We start from the raw sequence: 20,402 nt of genomic DNA on the forward strand, positions 1-20,402 counted from the left end.
TTTAGGCGTGATTTACATCTCATATAAAAAGCAAAAAAACCTTAGAGGCGAGGAATATAAAGCTTATAGTGTTCTGGAAGGGCTAGAACTTGTGATCTTCGGTATGTTTGGTGCATGTAATAATAAGAGAATTATCAGACTCCTAACAACAACACTTGGACTGAAATAGATGCAAATTAATGCAACATACACAGGCCAACAAGAAAGATATCATTGATTTATTTTCTATTGAAGACACCCTCACCCCTTTAGTCGGGTGAGTTGTGAAAACAAAAAGAACCAAAAAAATATCTATTAACAAATATTATTTACTCTCAATCCATTCGAGTTCCTCGGTAGTATGGTGGTGAGTATCCCTGCCTGTCTTGCGGTAGACCGGGGTTCGATTCCCCGCCGGGGAGACGTACTTTTGTCTTCATCCTGTTTTCTAGTACTAAGTGATACCTGGAGGCCAAAAGTTTCAAAATGGGTTCTTTTTTTGAAATCCAAAATCAATTCCTTTGATATATAGAGGCGATCAAAAATCAATTCAAATTTATCAGCACTCGTCAAATATTTCATGGACTAAAAGATTGTTGACAAGAGTAATCAAATCTAAGTCTGCGATTCTTGAGGAACTTGCAACTGCCTTTTTATTAGACATTGTGCGAGAAATTGTTTCCTTGGTGACTTGATAACCTACTTTGAATATTGATAAAAATTTTAAAGTTAGCACGTTGATTGACATTTGATTTATTATTGATTTATGATGAACATAGTCGTTTAACATTGAAACAGTTTTAACCGCGCGTTCGTTCTATAAATACGTTTTCCTCGCTTACTTGTTGAACTGCTTGCTGAACCACTTGTTTTTCTTTGATCGGGAGACAAATTTGGTTGGATAATGCCACAAAAGTAAGTTATGTCGTTGGCCAGTTGAACTTTTAGTATTTTCATTTTAGCTCTCCTCGACTCAATTTTTATGAATCTCTCGAAATTTCTTGCATATCACGTAGTTCTTTCTTTTAGATCGAATAAAGACTTGCAGTCCAGCCAATTGATGGCATGAACCATTTAACACGAAGGAATTTCTTTCACCAAATTCAACTTTCTGCGCAAGTGGATATATCAAAATTTGTGCGTAGGCACACGGACTCCGAATATGAACTATTCATAAATGAATATGATTCTGATTTCCAAGACTGTGTTCCGTTTTGTTGGCATGGAGGCTTCCAATGGTCTCTCCCGTAGCACAAATGATCAGTTGGAGGATCTGTTTGGAACCAAAGGTAACATTTGCTTCGATGAGGCGTTATAGTAATTTAGGATCTGGTTTCTGTAGTGTAGTGGTTGTCACGTCCGCTTCACACGCGGAAGGTCGTAGGTTCGAGCCCTGCCAGAAACACATTTTTAGAAGATCTTTAGCAAAAGGCAAAGAATGCCCTAGGCTTTATTTTATTTCGACAGAAAAAGTGGCCAAGAGGGATTATTCTCTTTTTATGTAGCGCACTTTAGATGTTCTTCCTTGTCTTGAGGATCGCCTATACTTTTTACGTGAGGTGCGATTAGGAGATCTTTTTCCTTGTGAATCGCAATTCAATTTTTTTACTCGTGAATCGTGATATGAGATGATAAGCTCTTATTATGTCCACGTGAATTAATATTTTGATTTAAACGTGACCCATGAGTTTGTGGCTATTATGTACATTTTGCTCTCGAACGGCTGTGATTAAGCTTTAAAAGGAGCCCTTTCTGTGTTTGAACTGGAGATGGACTTTTTACGGATCGATAAAAGTAAAAAAACAGAGCACTAAAGGTTCTTCCACAATTAAGAAAAGACATTACGTCATCTTTTGTCGCGTAAGACTGGTTAAGCCTAGAACAACTAAAGTATTAATTCAACATGATAAGATAAGATAAGACCTTTATTTAAACACAGTAATAATTAAAGCTAACAGCTTGAGGGGTCATGTATTTAGTTTATACATTATTAAATAAGTAGAAGACTAGCTAAATAAGTAAAAGGCTAAAACTAGCATCTTAATCAAAAGTAGAGAAAGTCATCATTTTTATGGCGGACAGCTGAAGCTGAAGCAATATTCAATTTAAAATCTCTAAAATAAGGCTTTGTCAGTTTTCAAATTTCGAAATAGCTCATTCGGGTCTTTGTGCAAGATATTACGTTCATTTAAGCTAATAGTGTTCCAAAAGATTGTACCTCTATAGGCAAGGGAATCTTTCATAAACCTAGTATTAAATCTTGGAACTATCAGTGAATCGACTCCTCTCAAGGAACGTTTGATGTTGTTACGAGGATCGAATTATTTTTACTGAATCTGTCACGCAATCCCAGACTTTTCTAGAATTATCTATAATCTGTAATATTCCAGAAACTTCCTTCATGTGACTCAGCAGTTTCCAAAAATAGTACAACTTGTAATACGCTATAAATAGTAATAGTACATTCTAGATAACTAAAGTAAATGTATAAAAGCCGGCTTGTGAGAAGTACAAAAGAGATTTGCCCGACGGCTTACCCTCGTGGCTTGCTGACTGAACTTTTGGAAGCTATGATATGACGAGGCTATGACCTTTTGACCTTGCGATATCCGGAGAGAAGAAAGAGATGAAACAGACGATAGTCGAGAGAGGAAGAAGATAGAGAATACAGAGTTTACTATGGAGTCCTCCGGAAGAGTTTGTGTACAAGGAAAGAATGCGATAAATCAAGAAAGCCAAGCGCTGTGGTCTTCAGTCGGCAGATGTTGGAATTGGAAGTTGATCAAGTCGACGAACACTTCTATGGCATAAAGGATTGTAAGCCTGCTCTATGAACTGCTTAACTTAATCTTTAAATTAGACAATGTAAAACTAATTAAATAATAGTTAAAATGGGTAACTGCTTGTTGTTACATTTTTGTTGCGTGCCATATATCGTACTCGGGAGTCTATTTTCATATATGCTTTGTTAGCGGACATTCTTTTGGTCATTCGTGCACGTAACAATGTAAATATACTTGTCTAATAATTGTGGGAGAGACTCATTATGTGCTTTATAGAAAAGTTTAAAAATATCCATCTTGTAGAGTGAAAACAGAGTAGACCAGTGGTTATAATTGAGCACGTCGCATGATGCCATGTCTTGAGGCAGGTTATAGATAATTCTAGCTGTTCGGCAGTGTAATCGTTCTATGGAGCATAACGAATCCGAATTACTGCATGCACCCCACAATAGTTGACCATACTGTACGGACGGCAGAATTACTTTAAAATACAAATCGCGTAGTACCTTTATCGATAAAAATTTAGATCTTTTCAATAAGTCTAACTTAGCTGCAAAGTTCTTCTTGATTTCCAGAACATGTGGTGTCCATGTAAGCTTGCAATTGACCGTCAGGCCAGGCAAGCGTGTTTTCGAGACCCAACTAAGATTAAAACTTCCTAAGAACGCAGGAGCGATAGGGCCCATCAGATTTATCGAGCTGAGCAGCATCACTTTACTCTTGCCAGGGTGAGGTGTTAGCTGGTTGTTTAGGCACCAAGTATAAATTTCGTGTAAAGTCTTATTTAACTGTGCAATTGCCAGGTCTGCTGAGTCTCCGATGCAGAAAACTGTCGTGTCATCAGCGAACAGACTTTGAAGCATTTTCAATCGGCGGAAGTGCTTCTGATTGTCTTGAGTTTTGCATCAACGTGGAAACAGAAAATAAAATAACGTAGCAAGAAGCGTTTTCGTGGTCTTCAGCAGGGCTTGAGCCTGCAATCTTTAGAGGACAGGTAAAGCATTGCACTATGGTCTTACCAGCGATCAATTGAGCAAAAACTTATCCTCTGATGAAGCAATAATGGGAATTAATAATAAGATGGGAATAAATGTGATCGAGGTTCTGTCATCGTTCGGATTGATCTTAATATAAAAAATGTTTCTTCATCAAACTGAGTTTTCCTCAGCGAAATGTGTTATTTTTTTTGTCTCGTCACGAGCTTGCCACAAAAAAGATGTTCTGAGTTATGATGAGATGATGAGAAGCAAACCTCAGACCCTCAGACTATCACTGAGCCGCAGGGCTACCATGGTTGCGCTGGGTCATCGTTGAGCCCACATGTGACGCGCGTTCTGCATACTGCTAGGATCAGCAATGTTTAAAGCGACATGTGTGCAAAAAGATTAAGAAAGAGCTTGGTAATGAGCTAAAGAAAGACGTTTTTCGGTTTTATCATGAGCTTTGGGCAAAAAAAGCTCTGAGTTCCCTTGCGGAATAAAGTTTCCTTTGATTGAACTACATCCAACCATTTTCATGTTGACTTTTTGCTTGAGAACATTCAGACAGATGCCGCTTATTTAACTCGATTTGGAGTGTAGTTGATTTTGTGATATTGTTTCTAAAGACGTATGCTCTCTTTCGGTCCATCACCAGAAATCGGGGACATTTCGAGCCCGTTACAAAATGTCAGCGGCATATCGTATTACAGACAATTCCATATGGCAACGGTGGAAGTGAAATGAAAAGATAAGTTTCTATGAGAGTTTCCCAGAGAGAAAGGCCTGGTACCTTTCTATTCCAGAAAGCCAAAGGAGACGTCAAAACAAGGAAAATGGCGGCCAAATTGTGCAGTTACTGGGACTTGTATCTTTCGTGTTCTTTCTTCCTAAAATTGGGGTATTTAGAATGGCGTATTTGGCTTTTGAGCTCTGTGTAAATACGAAGAGTTTCCCGGCTCGAGTAAAATTTGTGGGCCAACATATTCGACCGTTTACGAGCGATTTAGTTGAGCAAACTTCTGCAGAATGCATATCGAACTACCCAGTTGCGAATCTTCACAAGGTCGTTCCCACGACAAAAGAATTGTAAGACCTGGTCGAAGCAGATTTTAAGAGTTTGTATGGGAAAATGGAGTCAGAATTATGAGTTTACTTGTATACCTTGGGAAAATGTAGGCTTGAATTTGTGTGTTTCTTTTTCGTAGCGATGGACGCTTTAACCGATGCAGGCTGCATTTCCAAGTACGCAGCGAAAGAATATCCCATTCTTAGACAGCTATTTCAAAACAACAATATATTCAAATATATTTTCTTATACTATTTCGGCGCCAATTTGCTTGCAACACGAGAACCGCCTCCGCCATGTTGTCCCAAATTTCTGGCAATGCGTTTTTGTTTAAGAACCACCTCTTGCTACCAGTACAATTAAACGAAGGCAATGAGACAAATTACGAAAGTGTACTAAATGCAAATAAAAAAGAGATAAACAAAAGGCACCGATGGGAGTTGAACCCATGACCTACCGGGGACGTGGTTTTGCATTTTATTTTCAAATCCTTAACCGTTCTGTTAGATGCCTTTGGCGCTCACATGCTTCGTATTAGAAATAAAGTCACATCCTTACCACTTAGCTGAAAAAGACAAAGTAGCCTGGAATAACCTAGTTTCCATGTTTTATAGGCTGAGCGTCATTACATGTCGGTCAGTTATGTGATGTGCGCACCCTTACTCCTAATGGAGAAGCTTGTTTCATTGGTGAGATTGATGGTAGCCGGCGTGGTCTGACTTATTTGAGGGTTTCTACCTGAAGTAGATGTTGGTTCGTACAGCTCCTCATTCAAACCACCATGCAAGGAGCTGGGTAAACTTTGAAAAGCCATTTGCTGCGACGATACCCCCTGGCAATCTCAGATGATCGATCTAAGATCTTAGAATTTGATAGCTTTTTTTTATAGCAATGCCTCATTCCTTTCTTTATTGCCTTCTGTCCAAGGCTATGGTCGAACTCTGGTTCCACAGTAGAGCGAAGTTGTTGTAATTCTTGAATAGCGATATGGTATTTTATGCGATCATCTTTGATTCTCGTCAGATTAACATCTCGTTTTTAAGTCTTATTGTACCCTCCTTTTATACCCAAGGATACGACCCAAGGTTAAAGAACAGGTCATTGAGACTTGAAAAATTCTCCGAAGTGCAACTCTGATCAATGGACCAACAACGCTAGTCTCTCCGTGATAAGTCGTGGCACAGGTAATTTCCCACCTGCTTTTATGACAACGATCAATATCCTCTTCTCTTCTATCATATATATGTCTGGCCTGTTAATCTAATGGCATGATTCTCGCTATGGGTGCGAGAGGTCCCGGGTTTGACTCCCGTACAGGCCCGGTGGGTTGTACTTCTGGAAAAATCTTCCAAATCATAACAGACCGACAAGGCGAACTTCCTTCAGAAGAATTTTTAGCGACTATATATCTCAATTTTTTTCCTTCCTAAGTTTATAAAGGTCTGAGAACACTACATGGACGAGGGGCTTGAAAAGTGAGCAGACTTTTTAACTCGACACAATAAATACGAGACATGCTACAGATATGCGAAAATATGGTGGGATATTTATCCGCGGATCGAGGAAAACTGTGAGCTTCGGGGAACAGATAATGTCCAAGGTCAAGTATACGAGCATATTTTTGCGCCAAATGGAGGCTATTTTGTTTAGTATCTTTCAAATGTTTTTTAACGCGAGGAACACTAATTACAAACACTGACTTGCCGTTCACGGCGTGGGATACGATTTTATGTCCAAGTCCAAGTCCAAGTTTCTTTCGCTCTATTCAAATTAATACAGTATAAGATGACTTATATAACTAGGTAAAGAAGATAATGAGAAGTAGATATCATGCAGGTTTGTATATGTGTGCTCAGTGACCAAAGTAGCCGTAGCTTTATTATTTATATATTTTATTTTCTATTTCATCTTTATTTAAACACGATCAATTCATCAGCCTATAAAAATACATATCACATACGCTAAGATATTTAAAATTAAAACTACATACTATAACACTAAAGCTGTTTTTCGTGAATGCCGTGCGTTAGACTTAAAGAATGTCATTGATCTTACGTTTAAATAACCCCAGAGACTCTGTGTTCCTTATATCGCGTGGTAGACTGTTCCATAATGTGGCGACATTGTAGCTAAAGCTTTTTCTGTAATAACTAGTGCGCGGTAGTGGAACATTTAGCTTATTTTCAGAGTCCCTGAGGTCATAAGCAGAGTCACGCCACGTAAACTTTGAATATAGATACCTTGGAGCTAGCCCGTGCAGACATCTAAACATCATGATGGCTTTATGGATTTCCTGCTGGCGTGCAAGATTTTTCCACCCTAAAAACTCGAGTAGCTCAGTTGCATCAGCATCATAGTTAGAGAATGTCAACACACGGGCTGCTCTATTCTGCAATTTCTGCAGTTTGTCTCGTAGCGTTTTCCCACAGCTACCCCAAACAATGTCACAGTAATCAAAGTGAAGTTTTACTAAAGCTTGGTAGATGAGATGTAAGGTTGATGCTGGGATCAGGTGCCTAATTCGCTTTAGGGCCCCGATACCAGAGGCGATCTTTTTCGTTAGTTTTTCGATGTGACTATACCAGTTGAGTTTATTGTCTATTATTACACCAAGCGATTTTGTAGCTGTAACCTGGCTCACTTGAGTATTGTTCATTCTAATTGTTGGGGAAGCTGTGAGAGTATTCAGTCTCTGCTTCGACCCTCGACCCTCGACCCTATTAGCATGAATTCGGTTTTAGTCATGTTCAACGTGAGTTTGTTCGCTTGTAGCCAGTTGAAGACGTTTTCTAGGTCTTCATTTAGACAAAACTGAACGTTCTCAAGATTGCTTCCCGAATATGTGAGGTGCGTGTCACTGGCATACATTCTCGGTTTACAATTTGATAAGCAATTTGGAAGATTGTTGATATATAATAAGAACAATAATTGACCGAGGATGGTCCCTTCAGGGACGCCGCAAATCAACGAGTAGCTACTGGATAGCGACCCGTTCACAGAGCATTTTTGTGTTCGGTTTTCCAAATATGACTGAAACCATCTGAAAGATTTTCCATATATACCATAATAGTTTAGTTTCGATAGAAGTATCTGATGATCAACAGTGTCAAAAGCTTTTTTCAATTCTAGAAAAATGACTCCATTGATTTTCTCGTTATAATATTATACGCCCAAGAACCTGTCGCTTCCAACAAAGCTGTTACAGTTGAATGATTAGCACGAAACCCTGATTGGTTTTGTGTTGGTCACTGTCCCATTTAAGTGAATAGACAGGTCCAAGATACAAGTGTGAGGTAATAATAAATTAGGGTGTTAAGAGAATAGTTCTTAATATAAATATATAGAATGAATACTAGATTTATTGATACAGCGCGATAATATAGTACATTTAGAATTTATAATAAAAAAGAAAGGAAAAGAAAAAAGAAAAAGAAAAGAAGGAGAGTAAAAATATTCTAATTATATATACTACTGCTGCATTGTTCAAGGAAGACGGGAAGCTAAAGAGAAGAAGGTATGAGCCGTTTTCGTGATCATTGGCTTTGTAATAGAAAGGTTTTATAATTTCTTTTAAAGGCACAGCTATTAAGAGAATTCAATTCTTCTGGAATAGTTTCCCAAATTAGAGCCGCCCCATATTTAAACGTAAATTTCCCATAGTTCTTTTACGGATTCTGTATAGGTTCTGATATCTTGCATATCGAGTATTATAAGAATGTATATTTGTTGCAGGGAGGACCAAGTGAGAGAAAATAGTACGAATGCACTCTTTATTGTTAAGAATTTTATGAGTGAACGTGGCAATCTTTAATTTAAAAATGTTATCCAGTTTTAGAATGTTAAGGTTGTAATATGGATCGGGGCTTTCCCTACTATCTGCAAAGAAAACATTACGAACACATTAATTTGCTTTGAGATCATGTGCAAAAAAACTTTTTCCCTCCTCTGTTTCTTATGTTGAGTAACATTTTAATCGCAGATTTCTCCGTATTGGACATCACTTGGTGTATGTCCTCTAATATCCCCCCAGATTTACTAGAACGAAATTTGGACTTTTTAAGGTATTTTTAGGTTGGTTTCTGTAGTGTAGTGGTTATCACATCCGGCTAACACGCGGAAGGTCGCAGGTTCGAGCCCTGCCAGAAACACATTACATGCTTTTTATAAAGGATCATGTAGAAATTCGTGGATCCGTATATTTCGCAGTACAGGATATATCACCTCTCAGCTATTTACCAAACAGAATCCATGTTGTCCTGTATTTTTTTTTAGCTCTACAGGGAAACGTTCTACGCTTTCGAAACACCGCGAGTTAGTGGCTTGTGGTTGCTCAGAATTCCTCTGAGAGAACTTGGTTGTGACAGCCTGAAAGCACGCCATTACCTACCTACTACAAAGGGTGCACATGCAGAGGAGATTGATCACTGTGTCCTTAGTCTACTGTGGTTTGATTACAGCATTATTGTGAGCTGAAGTTTGTTACGTTACGGCTATCCGACAGGTTGCTGAGAAATAATAAAAAAAACCTACTTCTTTTGTTAAACTCATTCTAGATGTAAGCGCTACTTACCTTCAAGTGAATTTCAAGTACAAATACACTTTTAGGCGTGAACTACATCTCACATAAAGAGAAAAAAACCTCAGAGGCGAGAAATATAACGCTTATAGTGCTCTGGAAGGGCTCAGTGGAACCTGTGATCTTCGGTGTATGTGTTTGGTGTATGCAATGATAAGGGAATTATCAGACTCCTGACAACACTTGGACTGAAATAGATGCAAATTAACTCGACATACACAGGCTAACAAGAAAGCTTGCATTGATTTATTTCCTACTGAAGGCGCCTTCTTTAGTCGGGTGAGTCGTAAAAACAAAAAGAAGTAAAAAAAAATCTCTTAACAAATATTATTTACTCTCCACCCATTCAAATTTCACCTATATGTATCGAGTTCCTCGGTAGTATAGTGGTGAGTATCCCCGCCTGTCACGCGGGAGACCGGGGTTCGATTCCCCGCCGGGGAGGTGCACTTTTTGTCTTCCTCATGTTTCCTAGTATTATGTGAGGCCAAAAGTCTTAAAATGGGTTCTTTTTTAAATTCCAAGATCAATTCCTTAGATAAAAAGAGGCGATCAAAAATCAATTCAAATTTATCAGCACTCGTCGAATATTTCATGGACTACAAGTTGCTGACAAGAGTAATCAAATCTAAGTTTGCAATTCTTGACGAGTTTGCAACTGCCTTTTTATTAGAAATTGCGCGAGAAATAATTTGCTTGGTGATTTGATAACTCACTTTGAATATTGATATAAATGTTAAAGTTAACACGTTGATCGGATACTTCATTTATTACTTATTTGTGATTAACAGTTTAAGGGATAGCCGTTTAAGTCAAATAAGTATCCTTTGATCAATAAGTGGTGAAATAGTTTTGACCCCGCATTCGGTTTATAAGTACGTTTTCCTCGCTTGCCTGTTGAACTGCTTGCTGAACCGCTTGTTTTTCTTTGATCAGGAAAGAAGTTGGTTGGATAATGCCACAGAAGTAAGTTATGTCGTTTACCAATTAAGTATTCTCATTTTAGCTCTCTTCTACGCAATTTTTATCATCTTTCGAAATTTCTCGCGTATCACGTAATTACTTTTTTTTAGAACGAATAAAGAGCTGCAGTCCAGCGAATTGATGAGGGTGAACCATTTTCCACGAAGCAACCTCTGGTACCAAATTCAACTTTCTTCGCTAGTGGACATAGCAAAATTTGTGCGTAGACACATGAGCTCCTAATATGAACTATTCATAAAATATAATTTAGATTTCCAAGATTATGTTCCGTTTTGTTGGCACGGAGGCTTTCAATGGTCTCTCCCGTAGTACAAATGATCAGTTGGAGGATCTGTTTGGAACCAAAGGTAACGTTTGCGCTGATGAGGCACAATAATGAACAGGCCATATCAAAATAAATTCAAAGTTTTTGTAATATTAGTAAGCATCTGTTTTTTTGTAGTGTAGTGGTTATCGTGTCCGCCTCACACGCGGAACGTCGCAGGTTCGAGCCCTGCCCGAAGCAACGTTTTTTTAGAAAACGTTAAGCAAAAGGCAAGGACGGCCTCAGGCTTCATTTTATTTCGACTAAAAAATTAGCCCAAGTAGGGTTTATTCTCTTATGTACCACATTTCAGGTGTTTCTTCTTGCCTTATGGGTCCCCTACACTTTTCACGTGAAGTGTGATTAGGAGATTTTTCCTTGTCAATAGCGATTCGATTTTTTTTATTCCTGAATCGTGATAAAGATGATAAGCTCTTTTTATGTCCACGTGAACGAAAATTTTGATCCAGACGTGACCCGTGAATTAAGAACTGAATTAAACATGATTCATGAACCATTTTGATTTGCTTGATTAGTTTCTGGGGCACCATGGTTGCGCTGGGTCATCGCTGACCTTTGAACTCTACACGATAAATACAAGATATGCTTCAGATTTGCGAAAATATACTCGGGTATTTATCCACGGACACTATCTGTTCCGAGACACTTCAGATGTCTGTCCTTGCCTTAAGGATCCCCTATGCTTTTTACGTGAAGCGAGATTAGGAGATTTTTTTCCTTGTAAGTCGCGATTCAATTTGTTTTATTCGTGAATCGTGAAATGAGATGATAAGCTCTTTTCATGTCCACGTGAACGAACATTTTGATTTAAACGTGACCCGTGAATTAAGAGCTGAATTAAACATGATTTGTGAACCATTTTGTTTTGGGTGATGATTTTCTGATTTTATTCAATAAAGCTGACTTTATTCAATAAAGCTGAATTTATTCAATAAAGCTGAATTAAAAAAGGATTTTATTCAATAAAAGTCATAAAACAGACAACTAAAGGTTCTTGAACAATTAAGAAGAGACATTACGTCATCTTTTGTGGCGTAACACCGGGTTAAGCCTAGAACAACTAAAATATTACTTCAACGTGATTGTCTTGAGTTTTGCCGCGTGAACGTGGAAACAGAAAGTGAAATAACATATATAGCAAGAAGCGTTTTCGCGGTATTTAGCAGGGCTTGAGCCTGCAATCTTCAGAGGACGGGTAAAACATTACACTATGGTCTTACCAGCGATCAGTTGAGGAAAGACTTATCCCCTGATGGGAGTTTCCACCTGTTTACTAGACTGGTGCTCTAACCATCAAAGCTACGGCGCCTCCGTTGATCACTGTCTAATAATTTTCCTTATGGGATGGAATATTTGGTGTTAGAGAAAGGCTAATTTTAGCGATAGGCTGGCCAAACATGTAAGAACTTTATAGTGCGTTTAACACCAACAATAATAAAAAATATGGAATGGTGGACGGACATAGCAAGGCTATGCCGTATGAAAACATCCTAATTCTGCTAATACATGTTTGCTGAACGCTTTTCATAAAGCAGTCCAACGAACCGGTGTTGGTCAAGCTACTTTAAGCTAGAAAGCTTAAAGCAGCTTTTACACCCAAAGCATTGCTCAGGGATCATTAACTTCTCACATAACCAGTAGTCTCCGTGGCGCAATCGGTAAGCGCGTTCGGCTGTTAACCGAAAGGTTGGTGGTTCAAGCCCACCCGGGGACGTGGTTTTACGTTTTATTTTCAAATCAGTTCTTTCCTTGTCACTTATTTCTCTTGCTCATTTCTCGTTAAAATATACTAACCGTTCTGTTAGGTGGCTTTGCGTTCACATGCTTCGTGTTAGAAATCAAGTTACATCCTTACCATTTTGCTGAAAAAGACAAAATAGCCTGGAATACCCTAGTTTCCATGTTTTACAATGTTAAGTTAACACGTTGTTTGACTTTTGATTTATTATTGATTTGCGTTTAACAGTTTAAGGCATAGCCGTTAAAGTCAAATAATTATCCTTTGATCCATAAGTGAAATAGTTTTGACCACGCATTCGGTTTATAAATATAGAATAATTCATGGAAAGTGCGCGTGTACGTTGTTTACACACGAGTTGTGGCGTATCAGAAATCGAACAAGTGAGATTTCTGATACAAAACAACGAGTGTGTAAACACCGTACAAAGCACTTTCCATGTGGTATTATGTTTGTTATATACATACTGAGATTGAACACCCTCCTTAAACTATGGCAAGCTTTATTTAAACAAATGTGGTCAAACAACAATCGCTGAAAGAAAGTAGCTTCGTAAAAATGGGATACTGGCTCAGATAAAATCCAAAAGTTATGAATCCAAAAGTTATGAAACGTGGATAACGAAACGCTTTTCACTCATGGCTTTCGCCGAGACAGGAACTTTCAATATTAACGATGGAAGAAATGCGAATAAAAACTATTTGCACAGCGATGGCTTGTGCGGTGTACAAAATGCGTTGAGTAAAGTCCAATAGTTATGAAATCAAAAGTTATGAATCGTGGATAACGAAACGCTTTTCACTCATGGCTTTCGCCGAGACAGGAACTTTCAATATTAACGATGGAAGAAATGCGAATAAAAACTATTTGCAAAGCGATGGCTTGTGCGGTGTACAAAATGCGTTGTGTAAAGTCCAATAGTTATGAAATCAAAAGTTATGAATCGTGGATAACGAAACGCTTTTCACTCATGGCTTTCGCCGAGACAGGAACTTTCAATATTAACGATGGAAGAAATGCGAATAAAAACTATTTGCCAAACGATGGCTTGTGCGGTTTACGAAACCGCTCCAACCAGCCTTGAATGAAAACTTCAACTTGCCGTACGACTCACAAGTGAAAAAACATGATACGCGGCTCCTGATTGGACGTATCGCTTTTCTCACATGTGGGAAAAGCGATACGCGACATTTGATTGGATTACATCGGTTTGCGAACGAAAATTTACTCTGCGGCTTTTCAGTGTGTAAATCTCAGTATGTATATAATAAGTACGTTTTCCTTGCTTACCTGTTGAACTGCTTGCTGAACCGCTTGTTTTTCTTTAATCAGGAAACAATTTGGTTCGATAATGCCACAGAAGTTATGTCGTTTACCAAGTGAACTTTAAGTTTTTTCATTTTAGTTCTCTTCCACGCAATGGTTATGAATCTTTCGAAATTGCTTGCGTATCACGTAATTACTTTTTTTTTAGATCGAATAGACTTGCAGTCCAGCCAATTGATGAGAGTGAACCATTTTCCGCGAAGCAATCTCTGCTTATGGGCTCCTAATATAAACTATTCATAAAATATAATCTAAATTTCCAAGATTGTGTTCCGTTTTGTTGGCATGGAGGCTTCCAATGGTCTCTCACGTAGCACAAATGATCAGTTGGAGGATCTGTTTGGAAGCAAAGGTAATCTTTGCGTTGATGAGCTACTATAATGAGCAGGACATATTAAAATACGTTTAAATTTTTTGATAATAGGTAAGTATCTGATTTCTGTAGTGTAATGGTTATCACATCCGTCTTACACGTGGAAGGTCGCAGATTCGAGCCCTGTCAGAAACATTTTTCTCAGAAAACCTTGAGCAGAAGGGATGGACGGCCGCCCGAGGCTTGATTTTATTTCTAGAGAAAAAAGTAGCCGAGGGGGGTTATTCTCTTATGTAGCACTCTTCAGATGTTTTTCCTTGCCCTAAGGGTCCCCTATACTTTTTGCGCGAAGTGTGATTAGGAGATTTTTTTCCCTTGTGAATTGGGGTTCGATATTTTTTATTCGTGAATCGCGATAAAAGATGATAAGCTCTTTTCATGTCAACGTGAACGAATATTTTGATTTAGACGTGATCCGTAAATTAAGAGCTGAATTAAACATGATTCATGAACCATTTCTTCTTGGGTGATTAGTTTCTGGCTATTATGCAGGTTTTTTTCTCGAACGGTTGTGATTACGCTTTAAAAGGAGCCCTTTCTGGGTTTCGACCGGAGATGGACTTCATTCGGAACGATAAAAGTCATATAACAGACCACTAAAGGTTCTTGAACAATCAAGAAAAAACATTACCTTCAGACTCCACCACTGAGCCACAGGGCCACCATGGTTGCGCTGGGTCATCGCTCAGCCCAGATGTGACACGCGTTCTGCATACTGCTAGTATCAGCAATGTTGAAATAGTCATGTGTGTTAAAAGATTAAGAAATTTTATAAAATCTGAGCTCGGTAATGAGATAAAGAAAGACGTTTTTCGGTGTAAACATGAGCTTTCGAAAATAAAAAGTTCTGAGTTCCCTTGGGGAATCAAGTTTTCTTTGGTTGAACTACATTCTTCTATTATAATGTTGACTTGTGCTTGAGAACATTCAGACAGATGCCACTTATTTAACTCGATTTGGAGTGTTAATGATTTTCAGGTTGTTTCAAAGGACGTATGCTCTCTTTCGGTCGTTGTTGTTTAGGAACCACCTCTTGCTACCAGTACGCTTAAATGCAGCCAATGAGATAAATTACGAAAGTGTACTAGATGCAAATAAAAAAGTGATAAAACAAAAGGCGCCGATGGGAGTTGAACCCATGACCTCCTCTTTACTAGACAGGCGTTCTTACCATCTGAGCTATGGCGCCTCCGTTGATCATTGTCTGTGTTCTAATTTGGTCTTAAAGTGGGGCTAACTTTGAAGATAGAACTGGCCAAACATTTATAAACTTTATAGTGCGTATAACAAAAAAAAAAAAGAAAAAAAACCAAGGAATAGTAAGGTTATGTTATGGGCATAGTAAGGTTATGTTATAAAACTGTTCTAATCATGGTAATACATGTTTGCCAAACGCTTCTCATAAAGCAGTCCAACAAACTAGTGTTTGTCGATTTTAGACGTTAGAGGCTTCAAGCAGTTTTTACACCAAACTATCAGTACTTCATTACATGACCAGTCGTCTCCGTGGTGCAATGAGTCAGCGCGTTCTGCTGTTAATAATAATAATATTAATAATAATAATAAAGCATTTATATAGCGCTAAGCTCGACTAGTTCTCTGTAGCGCTTTACAAAATTATAGACTAATTAACATAGCAATTAAATTATAAAAATTCGTAAATTAAAAGCGTCTTTGAACAAGTATGTTTTAAGGTTCTTCTTGAAAATCGCAACAGATTCAGATGTTTTCAGGGAATATGGTAAATCGTTCCAAAGCTTGGGACCGGCAATGGAGAAGGCACGGTCACCACAGTTCTTTCGAAATGTTCTTGGAACCGTCAGGAACATTTGTGATGACAAACGTAGTACACGAGAGCCATAATTCCTTTGATGCAACAGTTCAGCAATATAAGTTGGAGCTAAGCCTTGTAAACCTTTATAGACAAGTAGAAGTATTTTAAAGATAATGCGATACTTAACAGGTGGCCAATGAAGTTTCTTTAATGCAGGTGTAATATGTTCCCATTTCTTTGTCAAAGTAATCACTCGCACAGCAGCGTTCTTTATAGACTGTAGCTTGTTAATCATATATAGTCAGGTAATCCATAGAGAAGGGAATTGCAATTATCCAATTTAGATGTAATGTAAGCATGAATCACAATTTCAGCAGTTTCCGGAATGAGATATTTTCGTATCTTACTTATGTTCCTTAGGTGATAGTACGAAGCTTGACAGACTTTTTTAACTTGCTCATCCATTGTTAGATGTTGATCGAAAAACACTCCTAAATTTCCTGTAGATTGAGCTGGGCTAATCCTTTCATCACCAACTTCAAAAAAAATTGAGTACAGGAGATTGACGAAACCTGGAAGTGATGAGTAACAATTCAGATTTATCTTGGTTGAGCTTCAAGCTGTTCAATATCATCCATGAGTCAATGTGTTTTACACACAATTCCACTTTAGATTTAACTGTTGATAGTCCATCTTGCGGACTTGACAAGAAAGACACATAAATTTGCGTGTCATCAGCGTATAAATGATTTTGTAGACGGCCATAGCTCTTTAAAATATCAGCTATTGGAGAAGTATATGGTGTTGATCGAAAGGTTGGTGGTTCAAGCCCACCCGGAGACTTGATTTTACATTTTATTATAAATCCTTAACCGTTCTGTTAGACGGCTTTGGCGCTCACACGCTTCGTGTTAGAAATTAAGTCACATCCTTACCACTTAGCTTAAAAAAAAGAAAAACCAAATAGCCTGGAAGATCCTATTTTGCATATTTTATAGGCTGGGCGTCAAGACATGTCCGTCAGTTACGTGATGTACGCAGCCAAAATCCTAACAGAAAAGCTAGTTTCATCGGTGAGATTGATGGCAGAGGCGTGCTGACTTATTTGTGGGTTTCTTCCTGAAGTAGGTTCGTACAGCTCCTCATTCAAACTACCATGCCAGGTGCTGGGTAAACTTTGAAAAGCCGTTTGCTACGACAATACCTCCTGACATTCCCAAATGGCCGACATAAGATCTTAGAGTTTGGTAGCTTTTTTTTGTTTTGTTTTTTTTAATAGGAATGGCTCATTCCTTTCTTTAGAGCCTTCTGGCCGAGGGTATATTTGAGTTCTGGTTCCACAGTAGAGCGGAGCTGCTGTCATTCTTGAATAGCGATTATGGTATTTTCAGTGATCATCTTTGCGGATTCTTCGTCAGATTAACAGCTCATTTTTAAGTCTTACTATACACTCCTTTTATACCCAAAGACACGACCCTAAGTTAAAAGAAGTTGTCATTCAGACTTGAAAAAAGCTCCGAAGTGCGTTACTGATCAATGGGTCAGTAACGCTAGTCTCTCCGTGATAATTCTGGTAGATGTGACTTGCCACCTGCTTTTATGACAACGATGAATATCCTCTTCTCATCCATATTAGGTATGTCTGGCCTGTTGGTCTAGTGGCATGATTCTCGCTTTGGGTGCGAGAGGTCCCGGGTTCGACTCCCGGACAGGCCCGCGGGGTTGTACTTTTGAAAAAAATCTTCCAAATCAGACCGGCAATTCGAACTTCCTTAAGAAGAATTTATGGCGACTAAACTACCATATGATATATTTCTCAATTTTTTTCTTTTTAAGTTTGCAAAATTTTGAGAACATACACGGATGAAGGGCTTGGAAACTGAGCAGAATTTGAAATCGACATGATAAATGCGATAACTCGACGCGTTAAATAAAAGATATGCTGCAGATATGCGAAAATATGATGGGATATCTATCCGCGGTAATTATCTGTTCCGAGACGCGAAGAATTGTTCGAAAGCGAAGCTCGAGGAAAACTGTGAGCTTCGAGGAAAAGATAATGTTTAAGGTCAAATATACGAGCATATTTTCGCGCCAAATAGAGGCTATTGTGTTTAGTGTCCTTCAAATATTTCTACTGTTTCTTATGTTGAGTAACATTTCAAGCACAGATTTCTCCGTATTGGACGTCACTTGGTGTATATCCTCTATTATCCCCCCAGATTTACTCGGGTGGGGGGGATATTTGGAGAAGTGATGCGTTTTGACCAATCGCGCGCGAGCAAAAATTTTTGTTGGATTATAATTCGTAATAGAGCCTATGACTTTATAATTTTATTCCAGGGTGGTTTCTGTAGTGTAATGGTTATCACATCCGCCTAACACGCGGAAGGTCGCAGGTTCGAGCCCTGCCAGAAACATGCAAAAGCGCAGTGAACTGACACGTATCTTGAATTTTAATCAGCGTCTTGTTTATATCTGCCTTTTGCATAAAATTTTTTCTTTCACTTCCCCTGAAGAAGGTCTGTGATTGCAACCGAAACGTCGGGAACATTTTTATTATTACTCATCTCAGAAACGCTTTTAACCACCAGTGTAACTTAATTTGTATTTTCAAATCTTTTTTAATATACCCACCTGGTGGAAAAACCAATTTTTAATACATTAGATGCTTTTATAAAGGTTCATGTCAAAATTCGTGGATTCGCATCTTTTGCAGTTTAGGATATATCATCTCTCAGCTCTTCAACAAATAGAATCTATGTTGCCCTGTAATATTTTGAACTCTCTAGGAAAACGCTCTACGCTTTTGAAACAGCGCGACTTAGTGACTTGTGTTGTTGCCTAGACTCCTTTGAGGCAATTAGGTTGTGATAGCCTGAAAGCGCATCACAACCTATCTGCATTGAATGCCAACTGATGAGGGTAAACCATTTTCCACGAAGCAATCTCTGCTACCAAATCCAACTTTCTGCGCTTGTGCAGATATCAAAATTTGTGCATAGACACATGGGCTCCCAGTATGAACTATTCATAAAATAAGATTTTGATTTCTAAGATTGTGTTCCGTTTTGTTCGCGTGGAGGCTTCCAGTGGTGTCCCCCGTAGCACAAATGATCAGTTGGGGAATCTGTTTGGAACCAAAGGTAACATTTGCGTTGATGAGGCACTTTAATAAACAAGTTATATTAAAATACGTTCAAATTTTTTGATAACAGGTAAGCATCTCGTTTCTGTAGTGTAGTGGCGCATCTTACAGACAGCACTCTCGCCCGTTAGGATGACAGTACACTCAACACCCCGATGCACCCATTGCAAAGCTGTGGAAAACATGGAACACCTTATCCTCGATTGCCCCAATCTACAAAACTTCTGGGCCCTGATAACCACCTATGCTGATAAAATCACACAACAGCAACTAGCCATCAATTCAAAGATGAAACTTTTTGGATACACCCACACCAAGAATGACCCTCCGTGCAAAACAACCACCTCCCTCCTCAACTGGGCGCTCACCAGAGCACGATACGCCATTCACAAATCCGCCACTGAGTACCGTCTCCACCAAAACCTCATCACACTCCTCATAATCTTCCATTCCACTGTCCAAACTCACCTCACCTACCAGTTTAACCTAGCCAAACTACGACACACAGAATACTACTTCCGCCTCGAATGGTGCATAGGCGAAGCCTTTGCCAAAGTCCACAACGACACCCTAATAATAACGTTTTAATATATTCACATTGTAAAACGAGAATATGTTCACATTGTAAAACGAGAATATAAAAGGTAGGAATGATCAAAACCCTTGATTGTACATAATATAGCTCATATTGAGCCCTTTAGAATTAAAAAAAAAACCTCCACCTCACACGCGGAAGGTCGCAGTTTCGAGCCCTGCCAGAATGAATTGATTTAGGAGACTTAGAGCAAAAGACAAAGAGTGGCCGAGAGTGGTTATTCTCTTTTTATGTAGCACACGTTAGATGTTTGTCCTTGCCTTAAGGGTTTCCTACACTTTTTGCGTGAAGCGTGATTGTGAGATATTTTTCCTTGTGAACCTGTAAAAGATGATAAGCTCTTTTCATATCCACGTGAATTAATATTTTGATTTAAAAGTGACCTGTGAATTAAGAACTAAATTAAACGTGATCCGTGGACCATTTTGTTTAGCGTGATGATCGCTTGAGTTTCTTGCTGTTATGCGCGTTTTTTCCTCGAACGGCTGTGATTAGGCTTTAAAAAGACACCTTTCTGGGTTTGGACTGGCTGGAGATGGCTTCCTATGGATCCATAAAAGTCATAAAACAGACCACTAAAGGTTCTTGAACAATTAAGAAAACACATTACGTCATCTTTTGTCGCGTAAGACTGGTCAAGCCTAGAAAAACTAAAATATTTATTTAATGTGATTGTCTCGAATTTTGCTTGAACGTGTCCACTGAGCCACATGGACACCATGGTTGCGCTGGGTCATCGCTGAGCCCACACGTGA

At 38.7% G+C, this 20,402-nt stretch overlaps 6 non-coding genes across 6 annotated transcripts; all 6 read left to right on the plus strand.

Moving 5' to 3' along the window:
* The first annotated feature begins 1,311 nt into the window (after window positions 1–1,311).
* Trnav-cac (transfer RNA valine (anticodon CAC)) lies at window positions 1,312–1,384 on the plus strand. Its single transcript has one exon. It is a non-coding gene; the product is annotated as a tRNA-Val (tRNA).
* Window positions 1,385–8,883: 7,499 nt separating this feature from the next.
* Trnav-aac (transfer RNA valine (anticodon AAC)) lies at window positions 8,884–8,956 on the plus strand. Its single transcript has one exon. It is a non-coding gene; the product is annotated as a tRNA-Val (tRNA).
* An 800-nt stretch (window positions 8,957–9,756) lies between these two features.
* Trnad-guc (transfer RNA aspartic acid (anticodon GUC)) lies at window positions 9,757–9,828 on the plus strand. The gene has a single exon. It is a non-coding gene; the product is annotated as a tRNA-Asp (tRNA).
* Window positions 9,829–12,333: 2,505 nt separating this feature from the next.
* Trnan-guu (transfer RNA asparagine (anticodon GUU)) lies at window positions 12,334–12,407 on the plus strand. Its single transcript has one exon. It is a non-coding gene; the product is annotated as a tRNA-Asn (tRNA).
* Window positions 12,408–17,548: 5,141 nt separating this feature from the next.
* On the plus strand, window positions 17,549–17,620 carry Trnap-ugg (transfer RNA proline (anticodon UGG)). Its single transcript has one exon. It is a non-coding gene; the product is annotated as a tRNA-Pro (tRNA).
* A 631-nt stretch (window positions 17,621–18,251) lies between these two features.
* On the plus strand, window positions 18,252–18,324 carry Trnav-aac (transfer RNA valine (anticodon AAC)). Its single transcript has one exon. It is a non-coding gene; the product is annotated as a tRNA-Val (tRNA).
* The last annotated feature ends 2,078 nt before the right edge of the window (window positions 18,325–20,402 follow it).

The sequence above is a fragment of the Stylophora pistillata genome, chromosome 9 (assembly GCF_964205215.1).
Source record: "Stylophora pistillata chromosome 9, jaStyPist1.2, whole genome shotgun sequence".
Classification (NCBI taxonomy): Eukaryota; Metazoa; Cnidaria; class Anthozoa; order Scleractinia; family Pocilloporidae; genus Stylophora; species Stylophora pistillata.